Source organism: Ranitomeya imitator, chromosome 6, assembly GCF_032444005.1.
Source record: "Ranitomeya imitator isolate aRanImi1 chromosome 6, aRanImi1.pri, whole genome shotgun sequence".
Taxonomy (NCBI): domain Eukaryota; kingdom Metazoa; phylum Chordata; class Amphibia; order Anura; family Dendrobatidae; genus Ranitomeya; species Ranitomeya imitator.
This window is the reverse complement of record NC_091287.1, coordinates 309,782,409-309,800,431: the sequence shown is the minus strand read 5'-3', so window position 1 is coordinate 309,800,431 and position 18,023 is coordinate 309,782,409. Positions and strand designations below refer to the sequence as shown.

General features: G+C 45.6%; 1 protein-coding gene across 5 annotated transcripts in view; it reads left to right on the top strand.

Annotated features, from left to right (window-relative positions):
* The window catches only part of NQO2 (N-ribosyldihydronicotinamide:quinone dehydrogenase 2), a 259,661-nt gene that overhangs the window by 154,032 nt on the left and 87,606 nt on the right, over window positions 1-18,023 (top strand). The gene's annotated exons all lie outside the window — the stretch shown is intronic.

Genomic DNA, 18,023 nt, shown 5'->3' with positions numbered 1-18,023 from the left:
GTGACAGAGCTTCACATGTCCCCACATCACATCCACAATGGTGACAGAGCTTCACATGTCTCCACATCACATCCACAGTGGTGACAGAGCTTCACATGTCTCCACATCACATCTACAGTGGTGACAGAGCTTCACATGTCCCAACATCACATCCACAGTGGTGACAGAGCTTCAGATGTCCCCACATCACATCCACAGTGGTGACAGAGCTTCAGATGTCCCCACATCGCATCCACAGTGGTGACAGAGCTTCACATGTCTCCACATCACATCTACAGTGGTGACCGAGCTTCACATGTCCCCACATCACATCCACAGTGGTGACAGAGCATCACATGTCTCCACATCACATCTACAGTGGTGACAGAGCTTCACATGTCCCCACATCGCATCTACAGTGGTGACAGAGCTTCACATGTCTCTACATCACATCTACAGTGGTGACAGAGCTTCACATGTCTCTACATCACATCTACAGTGGTGACAGAGCTTCACATGTCCCCACATCACATCTACAGTGGTGACAGACCATCACATGTCTCCACATCACATCTACAGTGGTGACAGAGCTTCACATGTCCCCACATCGCATCTACAGTGGTGACAGAGCTTCACATGTCTCTACATCACATCTACAGTGGTGACAGAGCTTCACATGTCTCTACATCACATCTACAGTGGTGACAGAGCTTCACATGTCCCCACATCACATCTACAGTGGTGACAGACCATCACATGTCTCCATATCACATCTACAGTGGTGACAGAGCTTCACATGTCCGCACATCACATCTACAGTGGTGACAGAGCTTCACATGTCTCTACATCACATCTACAGTGGTGACAGAGCTTCACATGTCCCCACATCACATCCACAGTGGTAACAGAGCATCACATCTCTCCACATCACATCTACAGTGGTGACAGAGCTTCACATGTCCGCACATCACATCTACAGTGGTGACAGAGCTTCACATGTCTCTACATCACATCTACAGTGGTGACAGAGCTTCACATGTCCCCACATCACATCTTCAGTGGTGATAGAGCGTCACATGTCTCTACATCACATCCACAGTGGTGATAGAGCTTCACACGTCTCCACATCACATCTTCAGTGTTGATAGAGCGTCACATGTCTCTACATCACATCCACAGTGGTGATAGAGCTTCACACGTCTCCACATCACATCTACAGTGGTGACAGAGCTTCACATGTCCCACATCACATCCACAGTGGTGACAGAGCTTCACATGTCCCCACATCACATCTACATTGTTGATAGTGCATCACATGTCTCCACATCACATCTACAGTGGTGACAGAGCTTCACATGTCTCCACATCACATCCACAGTGGTGACAGAGCTTCACATGTCCCCACATCACATCCACAGTGGTGACAGAGCATCACATGTCTCCACATCACATCTACAGTGGTGACAGAGCTTCACATGTCCCCACATCGCATCTACAGTGGTGACAGAGCTTCACATGTCTCTACATCACATCTACAGTGGTGACAGAGCTTCACATGTCCCCACATCACATCTACAGTGGTGACAGACCATCACATGTCTCCACATCACATCTACAGTGGTGACAGAGCTTCACATGTCCGCACATCACATCTACAGTGGTGACAGAGCTTCACATGTCTCTACATCACATCTACAGTGGTGACAGAGCTTCACATGTCCCCACATCACATCCACAGTGGTGACAGAGCATCACATCTCTCCACATCACATCTACAGTGGTGACAGAGCTTCACATGTCCGCACATCACATCTACAGTGGTGACAGAGCTTCACATGTCTCTACATCACATCTACAGTGGTGACAGAGCTTCACATGTCCCCACATCACATCTACAGTGGTGACAGAGCTTCATATGTCCCTACATCACATCCACAGTGGTGACAGAGCATCACATGTCCCAACATCACATCCACAGTGGTGACAGAGCTTCAGATGTCCCCACATCACATCCACAGTGGTGACAGAGCTTCACATGTCCCCACATCACATCTACAGTGGTGACAGAGCTTCACATGTCCCCACATCACATCCCCAGTGCTGACAGAGCTTCACATGTCCCCACATCACATCTACAGTAGTGACAGAGCTTCACATGTACCCACATCACATCTACAGTGGTGACAGAGCTTCACATGTACCCACATCACATCTACAGTGGTGTTAGAGCTTCACGTCTCCACATCACATCCACAGTGGTGTTAGAGCATCACAAGTCCCCACATCACATCCACAGTGGTGATAGAGCTTCACATGTTTCCACATCACATCCACAGTGGTGACAGAGCTTCACATGTACCCACATCACATCCACAGTGGTGACAGAGCTTCACTTGTCCCCACATCACATCCACTGTGGTGACAGAGCTTCACATGTTTCCACATCACATCCACAGTGGTGACAGAGCTTCACATGTACCCACATCACATCTACAGTGGTGACAGAGCTTCACATGTCCCCACATCACATCCACAGTGGTGATAGAGCTTCACATGTCCCCACATCACATCCACTGTGGTGACAGAGCTTCACATGTCTCCACATCACATCCACAGTGGTGACAGAGCTTCACATGTCCCCACATCACATCTACAGTGGTAACAGAGCTTCACATGTCTCCACATCACATCTACAGTGGTCACAGAGCTTCACATGTCTCCACATCACATCCACAGTGGTGATAGAGCTTCACATGTCCCCACATCACATCTACAGTGGTGACAGAGCTTCACATGTCCCCACATCACATCTACAGTGGTGACAGAGCTTCACATGTCTCCACATCACATCCACAGTGGTGACAGAGCCTCACATGTACCCACATCACATCCACAGTGGTGACAGAGCCTCACATGTACCCACATCACATCTACAGTGGTAACAGAGCTTCACATGTCTCCACATCACATCCACAGTGGTAACAGAGCTTCACATGTCTCCACATCACATCCACAGTGGTGATAGAGCTTCACATGTCCCCACATCACATCTACAGTGGTGACAGAGCTTCACATGTCCCCACATCACATCTACAGTGGTGACAGAGCTTCACATGTCCCCACATCACATCCACAGTGGTGACAGAGCTTCACATGTCTCCACATCACATCCACAGTGGTGACAGAGCCTCACATGTCCCAACATCACATCTACAGTGGTGTTAGAGCTTCACGTCTCCACATCACATCCACAGTGGTGTTAGAGCATCACAAGTCCCCACATCACCCCTGACATGGAGTACTGTGAGGTGAAGAGTCTATAGTGATGTGTGTATATGCATACATACCACATAATAAACTTCAGCTGCTGCAGAACCTCAGTCTAAAGTTATGTATGTATGGATGTGTGTGTGGGTGGTTGAGGGACGGTTGGATGGATCAGGGAGGAAGGGATGGATGAGGGAGGGAGGGATGGATGCACACAGCACATTATACTCACCTATGTAGAAGCCTTGCTTCTTAGTTTGTCCAATCAGCTGAGTCATTACCCTGCTGCCTTGCACTGTGTACTGCACAGGGAGGTTGGAGCACAAGGTAGGAGTGGGAGGGTCTTGCAGTAACTGGGCGTGGTTACCACCAGTCTGCCAGTCAGACAGGAAAACTCTAGTCTGGGAGTGAGCAGCTCCTCCAGAATCAGGAGACAGCTGCTCACCAGACTAAAGTGTGATACCTAGGACACCATGCAGAATGCTGACAGGAAGTATATTACAAACTCTCAGAATTCTGCATCCTAGGTACATACAAATTATACAGAAAACCCAGACAACCCTTTTAAAGAAGAGAGAACAGAACAATTTCTCCCACCCTTTAATAAGTCATGTGATATTGAGGACTTATCGATACCTGGCACACCCCCACCTATTAGTTGTTATTAGCTCAGGGTGGTCAGATGTAAACATTGAACGGAGTATTTTCTTATTTAACCCCTTAGTGACAGCCAATTTGGTACTTAATGACCGAGCCAATTTTTGTAATTCTGACCACTGTCACTTTATGAGGTTATAACTCTGGAACACTTCAACGGATCCCGCTGATTCTGAGATTTTTTTTTCGTGACATATTGTACTTCATGTTAGTGGTAACATTTCTTCGATATTACTTGCGATTATTTATGAAAAAAACGGAAATATGACAAAAAATTTTAAAATTTTGCAATTTTCAAACTTTGTATTTTTATGCCCTTAAATCAGAGAGATATGTCACGAAAAATAGTAAATAAATAACATTTCCCACATGTCTACTTTACATCAGCACAATTTTGGAAACAAAATTTTTTTTTGTTAGGGAGTTATAAGGGTTAAAAGTTGACCAGCAATTTCTCATTTTTACAACACCATTTTTTTTAGGGACCACATCACATTTGAAGTCATTTTGAGGGGTCTATATTATAGAAAATAATGAAGTGTGACACCATTCTAAAAACTACACCCCTCAAGGTTCTCAAAACCACATTCAAGAAGTTTATTAACCCTTTACGTGCTTCACAGGAACTGAAACAATGTGGAAGGAAAAAATGAACATTTAACTTTTTTTTGAAAACATCTTAATTCAGAACCATTTTTTTATTTTCACAAGTGTAAAAACAGAAATGTAACCATAAATTTTGTTATGCAATTTCTCCTGAATACGCCAATACCCCATATGTGGGGGTAAACCACTTTTTGGGCGCACCGCAGAACTTAGAAGTGAAGGAGTGCAGAATTGGCTGGAATTGAGATCGGACGCCATGTCACGTTTAGAGAGCCCCTGATGTGCCTAAACAGTGGAAACAAGTGACACCATTTTGGAAACTAGACCCCTTAAGGAACTTATCTAGATGTGTGGTGAGCACTTTGAACCCCCAAGTGCTTCACAGAAGTTTATAACGTAGAGCCGTGAAAATAAAAAATCGCTTTTGTTTACACAAAAATGATCTTTTCACCCACAAATTCTTATTTTCACAAGGGTAACAGGAGAAATTAGACCACAAAAGTTGTGCGATTTCTCCTGAATACGTCGATACCCCATATGTGAGGGTAAACCACTGTTTGGGCGCACCGCAGAGCTTGGAAGTGAAGGAGCGCCGTTTTACTTTTTCAATGTAGAATTGGCTGGAATTGAGATTGGACGCCATGTCGCGTTTGGAGAGCCCCTGATGTGCCTAAACAGTGGAAACCCCCCACAAGTGACCCCATTTTGGAAACTAGACCCCTTAAGGAACTTATGTGTGGTGAGCACTTTGAACCCCCATGTGCTTCACAGAAGTTTATAATGTAGAGCCGTGAAAAAAAATCGAATTTTTTCTACAAAAATGATCTTTTTGCCCACAAGTTTTTATTTTCACAAGGGTAACAGGAGAAATTAGACCACAAAAGTTGTTGTGCAATTTCTCCTGAGTATGCTGATACCCAATATGTGGGGGTAAACCACTGTTAGGGCGCACCGCAGAGCTTGGAAGAGAAGGAGTGCCGTTTTACTTTTTCAATGTAGAATTGGCTGGAATTGAGATTGGACGCCATGTCGCGTTTGGAGAGCCCCTGATGTGCCTTAACAGTTGAAACCCCCCACAAGTGACACCATTTTGTAAACTAGACCCCTTAAGAAACTTATCTAGATGTGTGGTGAGCACTTTGAACCCCCATGTGCTTCACAGAAGTTTATAACGTAGAGCCGTGAAAAAAAAAAAATCGCATTTTTTCTACAAAAATGATCTTTTTGCCCACAAATTTTTATTTTCACAAGGGTAACAGGAGAAATTAGACCACTAAAGTTGTTGTGCAATTTCTCCTGAGAACGTCGATACCCAAAATGTGGGGGTAAACCACTGTTTGGGCGCACCGCAGAGCTTGGAAGAGAAAGAGTGCCGTTTTACTTTTTCAATGTAGAATTGGCTGGAATTGAGATCGGACGCCATGTCGCGTTTGGAGAGCCCCTGATGTGCCTAAACAGTAGAAATCCCCCACAAGTGACCCCATTTTGGAAACTAGATCCCCCATGGAACTTATCTAGATGTGTGGTGAGAACTTTGAATGCCCAAGTGCTTCACAGAAGTTTATAATGCAGAGTCGTGAAAATAAAAAATATTTTTTTTTTCCACAAAAAAGATTTTTTAGCCCCCAAGTTTTTATTTTCACAAGGGTAACAAGAGAAATTGGACCCCAAAAGTTGTTGTCCAATTTGTCCTGAGTATGCTGGTACCCCATATGTGGGGGTAAACCACTGTTTGGGCGCACAGCAGAGCTCGGAAGGAAGGAGCGCCGTTTTGGAATGCAGACTTTGATAGAATGGTCTGCGGGCATTATGTTGCATTTGCAGAGCCCCTGATGTACGTAACCAGTAGAAACCCTCCACAAGTGACCCCATTTTGGAAACTAGACCCCCCAGGGAACTTATCTAGATGTGTGGTGAGAACTTTGAATGCCCAAGTGCTTCACAGAAGTTTAGAATGCAGAGTCGTTAAAATAAAAAATATTTTTTTTTCCACAAAAAAGATATTGTAGCCCCCAAGTTTTTATTTTCACAAGGGTAACAGGAGAAATTGGACTGCAATAGTTGTTGTCCAATTTATCCCGAGTACGCTGATGCACCATATGTGGGGGAAAACCACTGTTTGGGCGCACGGCAGAGCTCGGAAGGGAAGGAGCGCCTTTTTGGAATGCAGACTTTGATAGAATGGTCTGTGGGCATTATGTTGCGATTGCAGAGCCCCTGATGTACCTAAACTGTAGTAACCCCCCACAAGTGACCCCATTTTGGAAACTAGACCCCCCAAGTAACTTATCTAGATGTGTGGTGAGAACTTTGAATGCCCAAGTGCTTCACAGAAGTTTAGAATGCAGAGTCGTGAAAATAAAAAATATTTTTTTTTCACAAAAAAGATATTGTAGCCCCCAAGTTTTTATTTTCACAAGGGTAACAGGAGAAATTGGACCACTAAAGTTGTTGTCCAATTTATCCTGAGTATGCTGATGCCCCATATGTGGGGGTAAACCACTGTTTGGGCGCACGGCAGAGCTCGGAAGGGAAGGAGCGCAGTTTTGGAATGCAGACTTACATAGAATGGTCTGTGGGCATTATGTTGCGTTTGCAGAGCCCCTGATGTACCTAAACAGTAGTAACCCCCCACAAGTGACCCCGTTTTGGAAACTAGACCCCCCAAGGAACTTATATAGATGTGTGGTGAGAACTTTGAATGCCCAAGTGCTTCACAGAAGTTTATAATGCAGAGTCATAAAAAATATATATATTTTTCCACAAAAAGGATTTTGTAGCCCCCAAGTTTTTATTTTCACAAGGGTAACGAGAAATTGGACCCCAGAAGTTGTCCAATTTATCCCGAGTATGCTGATGCCCCATATGTGGTGGTAACCCACTGTTTGGGCGCACGGCAGAGCTCAGAAGGGAGGGAGCACCATTTGACTTTTTGAGCGCAAAATTGGCTGTCGTGTTTGGAGACCCCCTGATGTACCTAAACAGTGGAAACCCCCCAATTCTAACTCCAACCATAACCCCAACACACCCCTAACCCTAATCCCAACCTGATCCATAATTCTAATCACTAACCCTAACCATAATCACAACCCTTACCCCAAAACAACCCTAATGTCAACCCTAACCATAACCCTAATCAAAACCCTAAATCCAATACACCCCTAATCCCAATCTCAACCCTAACCTCAAACCTAACCCTAATCCCAATACACCCCTAATCACAACCCTAACCTTAACCCTAATCCCAAACCTAACCCTAATCCCAAGCGTAACCCTAATGCCAACCCTAACCCTAATACCAACCCTAATCCAAACCCTAACCCTAATCCCAACTCTAACCCTAACTTTAGCCCCAACCCTAGCCCTAACTTTAGCCCCAACCCTAACCCTAGCCCTAAGGCTACTTTCATACTTGCGTCGTTTGGCATCCGTCGCAATCCGTCGTTTTGGACAAGAAACGGATCCTGCAAATGTGCCCGCAGGATGCGTTTTTTGCCCATAGACTTGTATTGCCGACGGATCGTGACGGATGGCCACACGTCGCGTCCGTCGTGCACTGGATCAGTGTTTTGGCGGACCGTCAGCACAAAAAAAGTTCAATGTAACGTTTTTTTGTACGTCGCATCCGCCATTTCTGACCGCGCATGCGTGGCCGTAACTCCGCCCCCTCCTCCCCAGGACATAGATTGGGCCGCGGATGCGTTGAAAAACTACATCCGCTGCCCACGTTGTGCACAATTTTCACAACGTGCGTCGGTAAGTCGGGCCGATGCATTGCGACGGCCCCGTACCGACGTAAGTGTGAAAGAAACCTAACCCTAACTCTAAATTTAGCCCCAACCCTAACCCTAAATTTAGCTCCAACCCTAACCCTAAATTTAGCCCTAACCCTAATCCTAGCCCTAACCCTACCCCTAGCCCTAACCCTAGCCCTAACCCTACCCCTAGCCCTAACCCTACCCCTAACCCTAACCCTAGCCCTAACCCTAACCCTACCCCTAACCCTAGCCCTAACCCTAACCCTAGCCCTAACCCTACCCCTAACCCTACCCCTAACCCTACCCCTAACCCTACCCCTAACCCTAACCCTACCCCTAACCCTAGCCCTAACCCTACCCCTAACCCTAACCCTAATTTTAGCCCCAACTGCTCTTCTCCTGCCGGCCAGCAGATGGAGACAAATGGCGGGCGCACTGCGCATGCGCCCGCCATTTTCTTTTCCCCAAAAGACGCCGGCGGCCAGGAGGAGCAGCAGGAGGACCCAGGGACACCGGTAAGTATGATAGGGTCCCCGAATCCCCCTGTTTCTCTGTCCTCTGATGTGCGATCACATCAGAGGACAGAGAATTACACTTAGCTTTTCTTTTTTTTTTTGCGGTCGCCGGTAAACAGTTAATTACCAGCGATCGCAAAACAGGGGTCGGTAAAACCGACCCCGATCATGCTCTTTGGGGTCTCGGCTACCCCCGGTAGCCGAGACCCCAAAGATTCTCCCGGGGCCGGCCGGCGGGCGCACTGCGCATGCGCTCGCCATTTTGAAGATGGCGGTGCCCACCGGGAGCCACTAGGAGCATCGGGGGAGACAGGTGAGTATTGGGGGGCTATCTGGGACCCCTTTTCTCTGTCCTCTGATGTGAGATCACATCGGAGGACAGAGAAATTAAAAAGAAATCGCGTTTTGTTTTTTTTGCGATCGCCGGTAAACGGTTAATTACCGGCGATCGCAAAAGCGGGGTGGGTAAAAAAAAACCCGAATCATGTTCTCTGGGGTCTCGGCTACCCCCGGCAGCCGAGACCCCGGAGAAAATCCGACTCTGGGGGGCGCTATTTACTTTTTCCACAGCGCCGTTAATTAACGGCGCTGTGGTTTAAGTACCCTTAGCGGCCGCCGTTAAAAGGCGTATCGGCGGTCGCTAAGGGGTTAAGAGAATAGGTACTGATCTGCAGTATTCAGCAGAGGTTACTACACATTGAAACATTCAGGCTGTGTGCACATGTTCCGGATTTTTCGCGCTTTTTTCACGTTTTTTTGCTATAAAACTGCGAAAAAAATGCTCACATTAAGCATCCTATTAAAAGAATGCAATCCGCATATTGTATGCACATGCTGTGTTTTTTTTCCTGAGCGGAAACGCATTCCGTAAAAAAAACGCAGCATGTTCATTAATTTGCGGAATCGCGGGGATTCCGCACATATAGGAATGCATTTATCCGCTTCCTTCCCGAATGGGGCTATGCCCACCATGCGGGAAGTAAGCGGATCATGTGCGGTTGGTACCCAGGGTGGAGGAGAGGAGACTCTCCTCCACGGACTGGGCACCATATAATTGTTAAAAAAAAAAAGAATTAAAATACAAAATACTGAAATACTTACCTTCCGATGGCCCCCGGAGTCCTCCCGCCTCTCAGCGATGCACGCGGCGGCTTCCGTCCCAGGGGATGCATTGAGCGAATCACTTGGGATGACATCGCGGTCACGTGACCGTGACATCACAAACGTCCTTCGCGCAAAGCATCCCTGGGAATGGAAGCCGCCGCATGCACCGCTGAGGAGATCGGGTGACGTCGGAAGGTGAGAATAACCATTTATTACATTTTTTTAACCCCTTAATGACCCAGCCTATTTTGACCTTAAAGACCTTGCCGTTTTTTGAAATTCTGACCAGTGTCCCTTTATGAGGTAATAACTCAGGAACGCTTCAATGGATCCTAGCGGTTCTGAGATTGTTTTTTCGTGACATATTGGGCTTCGTGTTAGTGGTAAATTTCGGTCAATAAATTCTGTGTTTATTTGTGATAAAAACGGAAATTTGGCGAAAATTTTGAAAATTTCGCAATTTTCACATTTTGAATTTTTATTCTGTTAAACCAGAGAGTTATGTGACACAAAATAGTTAATAAATAACATTTCCCACACGTCTACTTTACATCAGCACAATTTTGGAAACAAAATTTTTTTTTTCTAGGAAGTTATAAGGGTTAAAATTTGACCAGCGATTTCTCATTTTTACAACGAAATTTACAAAACCATTTTTTTTGAGGGACCACCTCACATTTGAAGTCAGTTTGAGGGGTCTATATGGCTGAAAATACCCCAAAGTGACACCATTATAAAAACTGCACCCCTCAAGGTGCACAAAACCACATTCAAGAAGTTTATTAACCCTTCAGGTGCTTCACAGCAGCAGAAGCAACATGGAAGGAAAAAATGAACATTTAACTTTTTAGTCACAAAAATGATTTTTCAGCAACAATTTTTTTATTTTCCCAATGGTAAAAGGAGAAACTGAACAATGAAAGTTGTTGTCCAATTTGTCCTGAGTACGCTGATACCTCATATGTGGGGGTAAACCACTGTTTGGGCGCACGGCAGGGCTTTGAAGGGAAGGAGCGCCATTTGACTTTTTGAATGAAAAATTGGCTGCACTCTTTAGCGGACACCATGTCACGTTTGGAGAGACCCTGTGTGCCTAAACATTGGAGCTTCCCCACAAGTGACCCCATTTTGGAAACTAGACGCCCCAAGGAACTTATCTAGATGCATAGTGAGCCCTTTAAACCCCCAGGTGCTTCACAAATTGATCCGTAAAAATGAAAAAGTACTTTTTTTCACAAAAAAATCCTTTTAGCCTCAATTTTTTCATTTTCACATGGACAACAGGATAAAATGGATCCTAAAATTTGTTGGGCAATTTCTCCTGAGTACACCGATACCTCACATGTGGGGGTAAACCACTGTTTGGGCACATGGTAAGGCTCGGAAGGGAAGGAGCGCCATTTGACTTTTTGAATGAAAAATTATCTCCATCGTTAGCGGACACCATGTCGCGTTTGGAGAGACCCTGTGTGCCTAAACATTAGAGCTCCCCCACAAGTGACCCCATTTTGGAAACTGGACCCCCCCAAGGAACTTATCTAGATGCCTAGTGAGCCCTTTAAACCTCCAGGTGCTTCACAAATTGATCCGTAAAAATGAAAAAGTACTTTTTTTTCACAAAAAATTTCTTTTCGCCTCAATTTTTTCATTTTCACATGGGCAATAGGATAAAATGGATCCTAAAATTTGTTGAGCAATTTCTCCCGAGTACGCCGATACCTCATATGTGGGGGTAAACCACTGTTTGGGCACACGGCAGGGCTCGGAATGGAAGGCGCGCCTTTTGACTTTTTGAATGGAAAATTAGCTCCAATTGTTAGCGGACACCATGTCGCGTTTGGAGAGCCCCTGTGTGCCTAAACATTGGAGCTCCCCCACAAGTGACCCCATTTTGGAAACTAGACCCCCCAAGGAACTTATCTAGATGCATACTGAGCACTTTAAACCCCCAGGTGCTTCACAGAAGTTTATAATGCAGAGCCATGAAAATCAAAAATAATTTTTCTTTTCTCAAAAATGATTTTTTAGCCTGGATTTTCCTATTTTGACAAAGGTAATAGGAGAAATTGGACCACAAATGTTGTTGTCCAGTTTGTTCTGAGTACGCAGATACCCCATATGTGGGGGTAAACCACTGTTTGGGCGCACGACAGGGCTCAGAAGGGAAGGCACGCCATTTGGCTTTTTAAATGGAAAATTAGCTCCAATCATTAGCGGACACCATGTCGCGTTTGGAGAGCCCCTGTGTGCCTAAACATTGGAGATCCCCCACAAATGACCCCATTTTGGAAACTAGACCCCCAAAGGAACTAATCTAGATGTGTGGTGAGCACTTTGAACCCTCAAGTGCTTCACAGAAGTTTATAACGCAGAGCCATGAAAATAAAAAATAAAAATTATTTTCTCAAAAATGATTTTTTAGCCCGCAATTTTTTATTTTCCCAAGGGTAACAGGAGAAATTTGACCCCAAAAGTTGTTGTCCAGTTTCTCCTGAGTACGCTGATACCCCATATGTGGGGGTAAACCACTGTTTAGGCACATGCTGGGGCTCGGAAGTGAAGTAGTGACGTTTTGAAATGCAGACTTTGATGGAATGCTCTGCGGGCGTCACGTTGCGTTTGCAGAGCCCCTGATGTGGCTAAACAGTAGAAACCCCCCACAAGTGACCCCATTTTGGAAACTAGACCCCCCAAGGAACTTATCTAGATGTGAGGTGAGCACTTTCAACCCCCAAGTGCTTTACAGAAGTTTATAACGCAGAGCCGTGAAAATAATAAATACGTTTTCTTTCCTCAAAAATAATTTTTTTGCCCAGAATTTTTTATTTTCCCAAGGGTTACAGGAGAAATTGGACCCCAAAAGTTGTTGTCCAGTTTCTCCTGAGTACGCTGATACCCCATGTGTGGGGGTAAACCACTGTTTGGGCACACGTCGGGGCTCAGAAGGGAAGTAGTGACTTTTGAAATGCAGACTTTGATGGAATGGTCTGCGGACGTCACGTTGCGTTTGCAGAGCCCCTGGTGTGCCTAAACAGTAGAAACCCCCCACAAGTGACCCCATTTTGGAAACTAGACCCCCCAAGGAACTTATCTAGATATGTGGTGAGCACTTTGAACCCCCAAGTGCTTCACAGACGTTTACAACGCAGAGCCGTGAAAATAAAAAATCATTTTTCTTTCCTCAAAAATGATGTTTTAGCAAGCAATTTTTTATTTTCTCAAGGGTAACAGGAGAAATTGGACCCCAATAATTGTTGCGCAGTTTGTCCTGAGTATGCTGGTACCCCATATGTGGGGGTAAACCACTGTTTGGGCGCACGTCGGGGCTCGGAAGTGAGGGAGCACCATTTGACCTTTTGAATACAAGATTGGCTGGAATCAATGGTGGCGCCATGTTGCGTTTGGAGACCCCCTGATGTGCCTAAACAGTGGAAACCCCTCAATTCTAACTCCAACACACCCCTAACCCTTATCCCAACTGTAGCCGTAACCCTAATCACAACCCTAACCCCAACACACCCCTAACCACAACCCTAACCCCAACACACCCCTAACCCTAACCACAACCCTAATTCCAACCCTAACCCTAAGGCTATGTGCCAACGTTGCGGATTCGTATGAGATTTTTCAGCACCATTTTTGAAAAATCCGCGGGTAAAAGGCATTGCGTTTTACCTGCGGATTTACCGCGGATTGCCAGTGTTTTTTGTGCGGATTTCACCTGCGGATTCCTATTGAGGAACAGGTGTAAAACGCTGTGGAATCCGCACAAAGAATTGACATGCTGCGGAAAATACAACGCAGCGTTTCCGCGTGGTATTTTCCGCACCATGGGCACAGCGGATTTGGTTTTCCATATGTTTACATGGTACTGTAAACCTGATGGAACACTGCTGCGGATCCGCAGCGGCCAATCCGCACCGTGTGCACATAGCGTAATTCTAAAGGTATGTGCACACGCTGCGGAAAACGCTGCGGATCCGCAGCAGTTTCCCATGAGTTTACAGTTCAATGTAAACCTACGGGAAACAAAAATCGCTGTACACATGCTGCAGAAAAACTGCACGGAAACGCAGGGGTTTACATTCCGCAGCATGTCACTTCTTTCTGCGGATTCCGCAGCGGTTTTACAACTTCTCCAATAGAAAATCGCAGTTGTAAAACCGCAGTGAAATGCGCAGAAAAACCGCGGTAAATCCGCGATAAATCCACAGCGGTTTAGCACTGCGGATTTATCAAATCCTCTGCGGAAAAATCCGCAGAGGACCAGAATACGTGTGCACATTCCTAACCCTACCCCTAACCCTACCCCTAACCCTACCCCTACCCCTACCCCTAACCCTACCCCTAACCCTAACCCTACCCCTAACTTTAACCCTACCCCTAACCCTACCCCTAACCCTAGTTCTTACCCCAACATTAGTGGAACAAAAAAAAAATTCTTTATTTTTTTTATTGTCCCTACCTATGGGGGTGACAAAGGGGGGGGGGGCATTTACTATTTTTTTTATTTTGATCACTGAGATAGGTTATATCTCAGTGATCAAAACTCACTTTGGAACGAATCTGCCGGCCGGCAGATTCGGCGGGCGCACTGCACATGCGCCCGCCATTTTGGAAGATGGCGGCGCCCAGGAAAGAAGACGGACAGACCCCGGGAGGCTAGGTAAGTATAAGGGGGGAGATCAGGGCACGGGGGGGGGGCGTCGGAGCACGGGGGGTGGATCGGAACATGGGGGGGTGGATTGGAGCACGGGGGGGTGGATCGGAACACGGGGTGGGGGATTGGAGCATGGGGTGGGGGATCGCTGTGCGGGGGGGTGGATCGGAGCACAGGGGGGGGGATCGCAGTGCGGGGGGGTGGATCGGAGTGCGGGGGGTTTGGTTGGAGCACGGGGGGTGTGATTGGAGCACGGGGGAGCGGACAGGAGGACGGGGGAGCGGAGCACAGGACGGAGGGGAGCGGACCACAGATCGGGGGGCTGGGGGGGCGATCGGTGGGGTGGGGTGGGTGCACATAAGTGTTTCCAGCCATGGCCGATGATATTGCAGCATCGGCCATGGCTGGATTGTAATATTTCACCAGTTTTTTAGGTGAAATATTACAAATCGCTCTGATTGGCAGTTTCACTTTCAACAGCCAATCAGAGCGATCGTAGCCACGGGGGGGTGAAGCCACCCCCCCCCTGGGCTAAACTACCACTCCCCCTGTCCCTGCAGATCGGGTGAAATGGGAGTTAACCCTTTCACCCGATCTGCAGGGACGCGATCTTTCTGTGACACAGCATATGCGTCACAGGTCGGATTGGCACCGACTTTCATGACGCATACGCTGTGTCACAGGTCGGGAAGGGGTTAAACATTAGATCTTTTTACTATTGATGAGGCATAGGCAGCATCAATAGTAAAAAGTTGCTCATGCTTGTCAAACACTATGTTTGACAAGTGTGACCAACCTGTCGATCAGTTTTCCAAGCGATGCTACAGATCCCTTGGAAAACGCTAGCATTCTGCAAGCTAATTATGCTTGCAAAACGCTAGTGTTTAACGCGAATACGCATGCCAATTCCGCATGCGATATATCCGCGGCAGGAGTTGCGGAATTGCCGTGGAAATTTCAGTGGCAATTCTGCAAAGTGTGCACTTAGTCTCAAAGTTTACATCCATCTACCACCAAGTGTCAGACCCCACATCTATTTATTATTAATCACCTCTCCAGAGGATAGGCCATCAATATTTTGAAACTAGAGAACCCCTTTAACCCCTTAGTGACAGAGTCAATTTGCAGCTTAATGATCGGGCCAATTTTTACAATTCTGACCACTGTCACTTTATGAGGTTATAACTCTGGAACGCTTTAACGGATCCCACTGATTCTGAGAATGTTTTTTCGTGACTTATTGTACTTCATGTTAGTGGTAAAATTTCTTCAATATGACACGTTTATTTATAAAATATGGTGAAAATTTTTAAAATGTCACAATTTTCAAACGTTTCATTTTTATGCCCTTAAATCAGAGATATACTGTATGTCACACAAAATAGTCAATAAATAACATTTCCCACTTGTCTACTTTACAGAAGAACAATTTTGGAAGCAATTTTTTTTTCTGATAGGAAGTTATAAGAGTTAAAAGTTGACCAGCGATTTCTCATTTTTACAGCAAAATTTACCAAACCATTTTTTTAGGGACCAGATTACATTTGAAGTCACTTTGTGGGGTTTACATGACAGAAAATACCCAAAAGTGACACCATTCTTAAAACTGCACCCCTTAAGGTGCTCAAAATCATATTCATGAAGTGAATTAACCTTTTAGGTGCTTCACAGGAACAGAAGCAATGTGGAAGGAAAAAATGAACATTTAACTTTTTTCACAAACATTTTATTTCAGAACCAGTTTTTTTATTTTGACAAATGTAAAAAGAGAAAATGAACCTTAAAATTTGTTGTGCAATTTCTCCTGAATACGCCGATAGCCCATATGTGGGGGTAAACCACTGTTTGTGGGCGCACGGCAGAGCTCGGATGGGAAGGAGCATTGTTTGACTTTTTCAGTGCAGAATTGGCTGGAATTGAGATCGGACGCCATATTGCGTTTGGAGAGCCTCTGATGTGCCTAAACAGTAGAAACCCCCCACAAGTGACACCATTTTGGAAATTAGACCCCCCAAGGAACTTATCTAGATGTGTGTTGAGCACTTTGAACCCCCAAGTGCTTCACAGAAGTTTATAACGTAGAGCCGTGAAAATAAAAAATCATATTTTTTCCACAAAAATTATCTTTTTGCCCCCAAATTTTTATTTTCCCAAGGGTAACAGGAGAAATTAGGCACCCAAAGTTGTTGTGCATTTTGTCCTGAATACGCCGATACCCCATATGTGGTGGTAAACCACTGAGCTTGGAAGGGAAGGAGCGCCATTTTACTTTTTCAATGCAGAATTGGCTGGAATTGAGATCGGATGCCATGTCGCATTTGGAGAGCCCCTGATGTGCCTGAACAGTAGAAATCCCCCAATTCTAACTCCAATCCTAACCCTTAACCCTAATCCCAACCCAAACCATAACCCTAACCCCAACACACCCCTAGCAATAACTCTAATCACAAACGCAACCCTGACACACCCCTAACCCTAATCCCAACCCTAACCCCAACCCTAACTTTAGCCCCAACCCTAATTTTAGCCCCAATCCTAACCCTAACATTAGCCCCAACTCTAATGCTAACTTTAGCCCCAACCCTAACCCTAATTTTAGCCCCAACCCTAACCCTTATTTTAGCCCAACTCACTTTAGCCCAACTCTAACCCTAATGGAAAAATGGAAATAGATATATATTTTTCATTGTATTATTTTCCCTAACTAAGGAGGTGATAAAGGGAGGTTTTATTTACTATTCTTTTATTTTGATCACTGTGATATGGTCTATCACAGTGATCAAAATGAACCAATAGGAAAAATTTCCTATTGTTGCCGGGTGCCAGCCGGCAGATCTCAGCGGGCGCACTTCACATGCGCCCACCATTTTCTTAAAGGAAGACGCCGGCGGCTGTAGCGGGAAGGAGGACATGGGGACACCTGTTGTGAATTCTGCTTTTGGGCTCCCTCCGGTGGTTGTAGGTGGTAATGCAGTTGTCTCAGGGCTGCAGTCATGGTCAGGTGTTTCTGCTGATTGCAATTCTGACTGGGGTATTTAGGTTTGCAGGATTCATTAGTCCTTGCCAGTTGTCAATGTTTCTTGGGAAGTGTTGGATCTTTGTCTGGCTTCTCCTGCTTAGCTGCCAATTCAGCAAAGATAAGTGTCTGTTTCTTTTTCTGTGGCACACAAGCTGTGTGCTTATATTCTGTGCTATTCATTTGTTTTCTCTTGTCCAGCTTAGACTGTGTCAGTGTTTTCTCAGTCTTGTTGGATTCTCTGGAGTTGCAGATATACGCTCCACATCTTTAGTTAGATGGTGGAGTTTTTGTATTTTCTGCTGTGGATATTTTTGGAAGGATTTTAATACAGACCGCTTAGTATCCTGTCCTATCCTTTCCTATTTTAGCTAGAGTGGCCTCTTTTGCTAAATCCTGTTTCCTTCCTGCGTGTGTCTTTTCCTCTACTACTCACAGTCAATATTTGTGGGGGGCTGCCT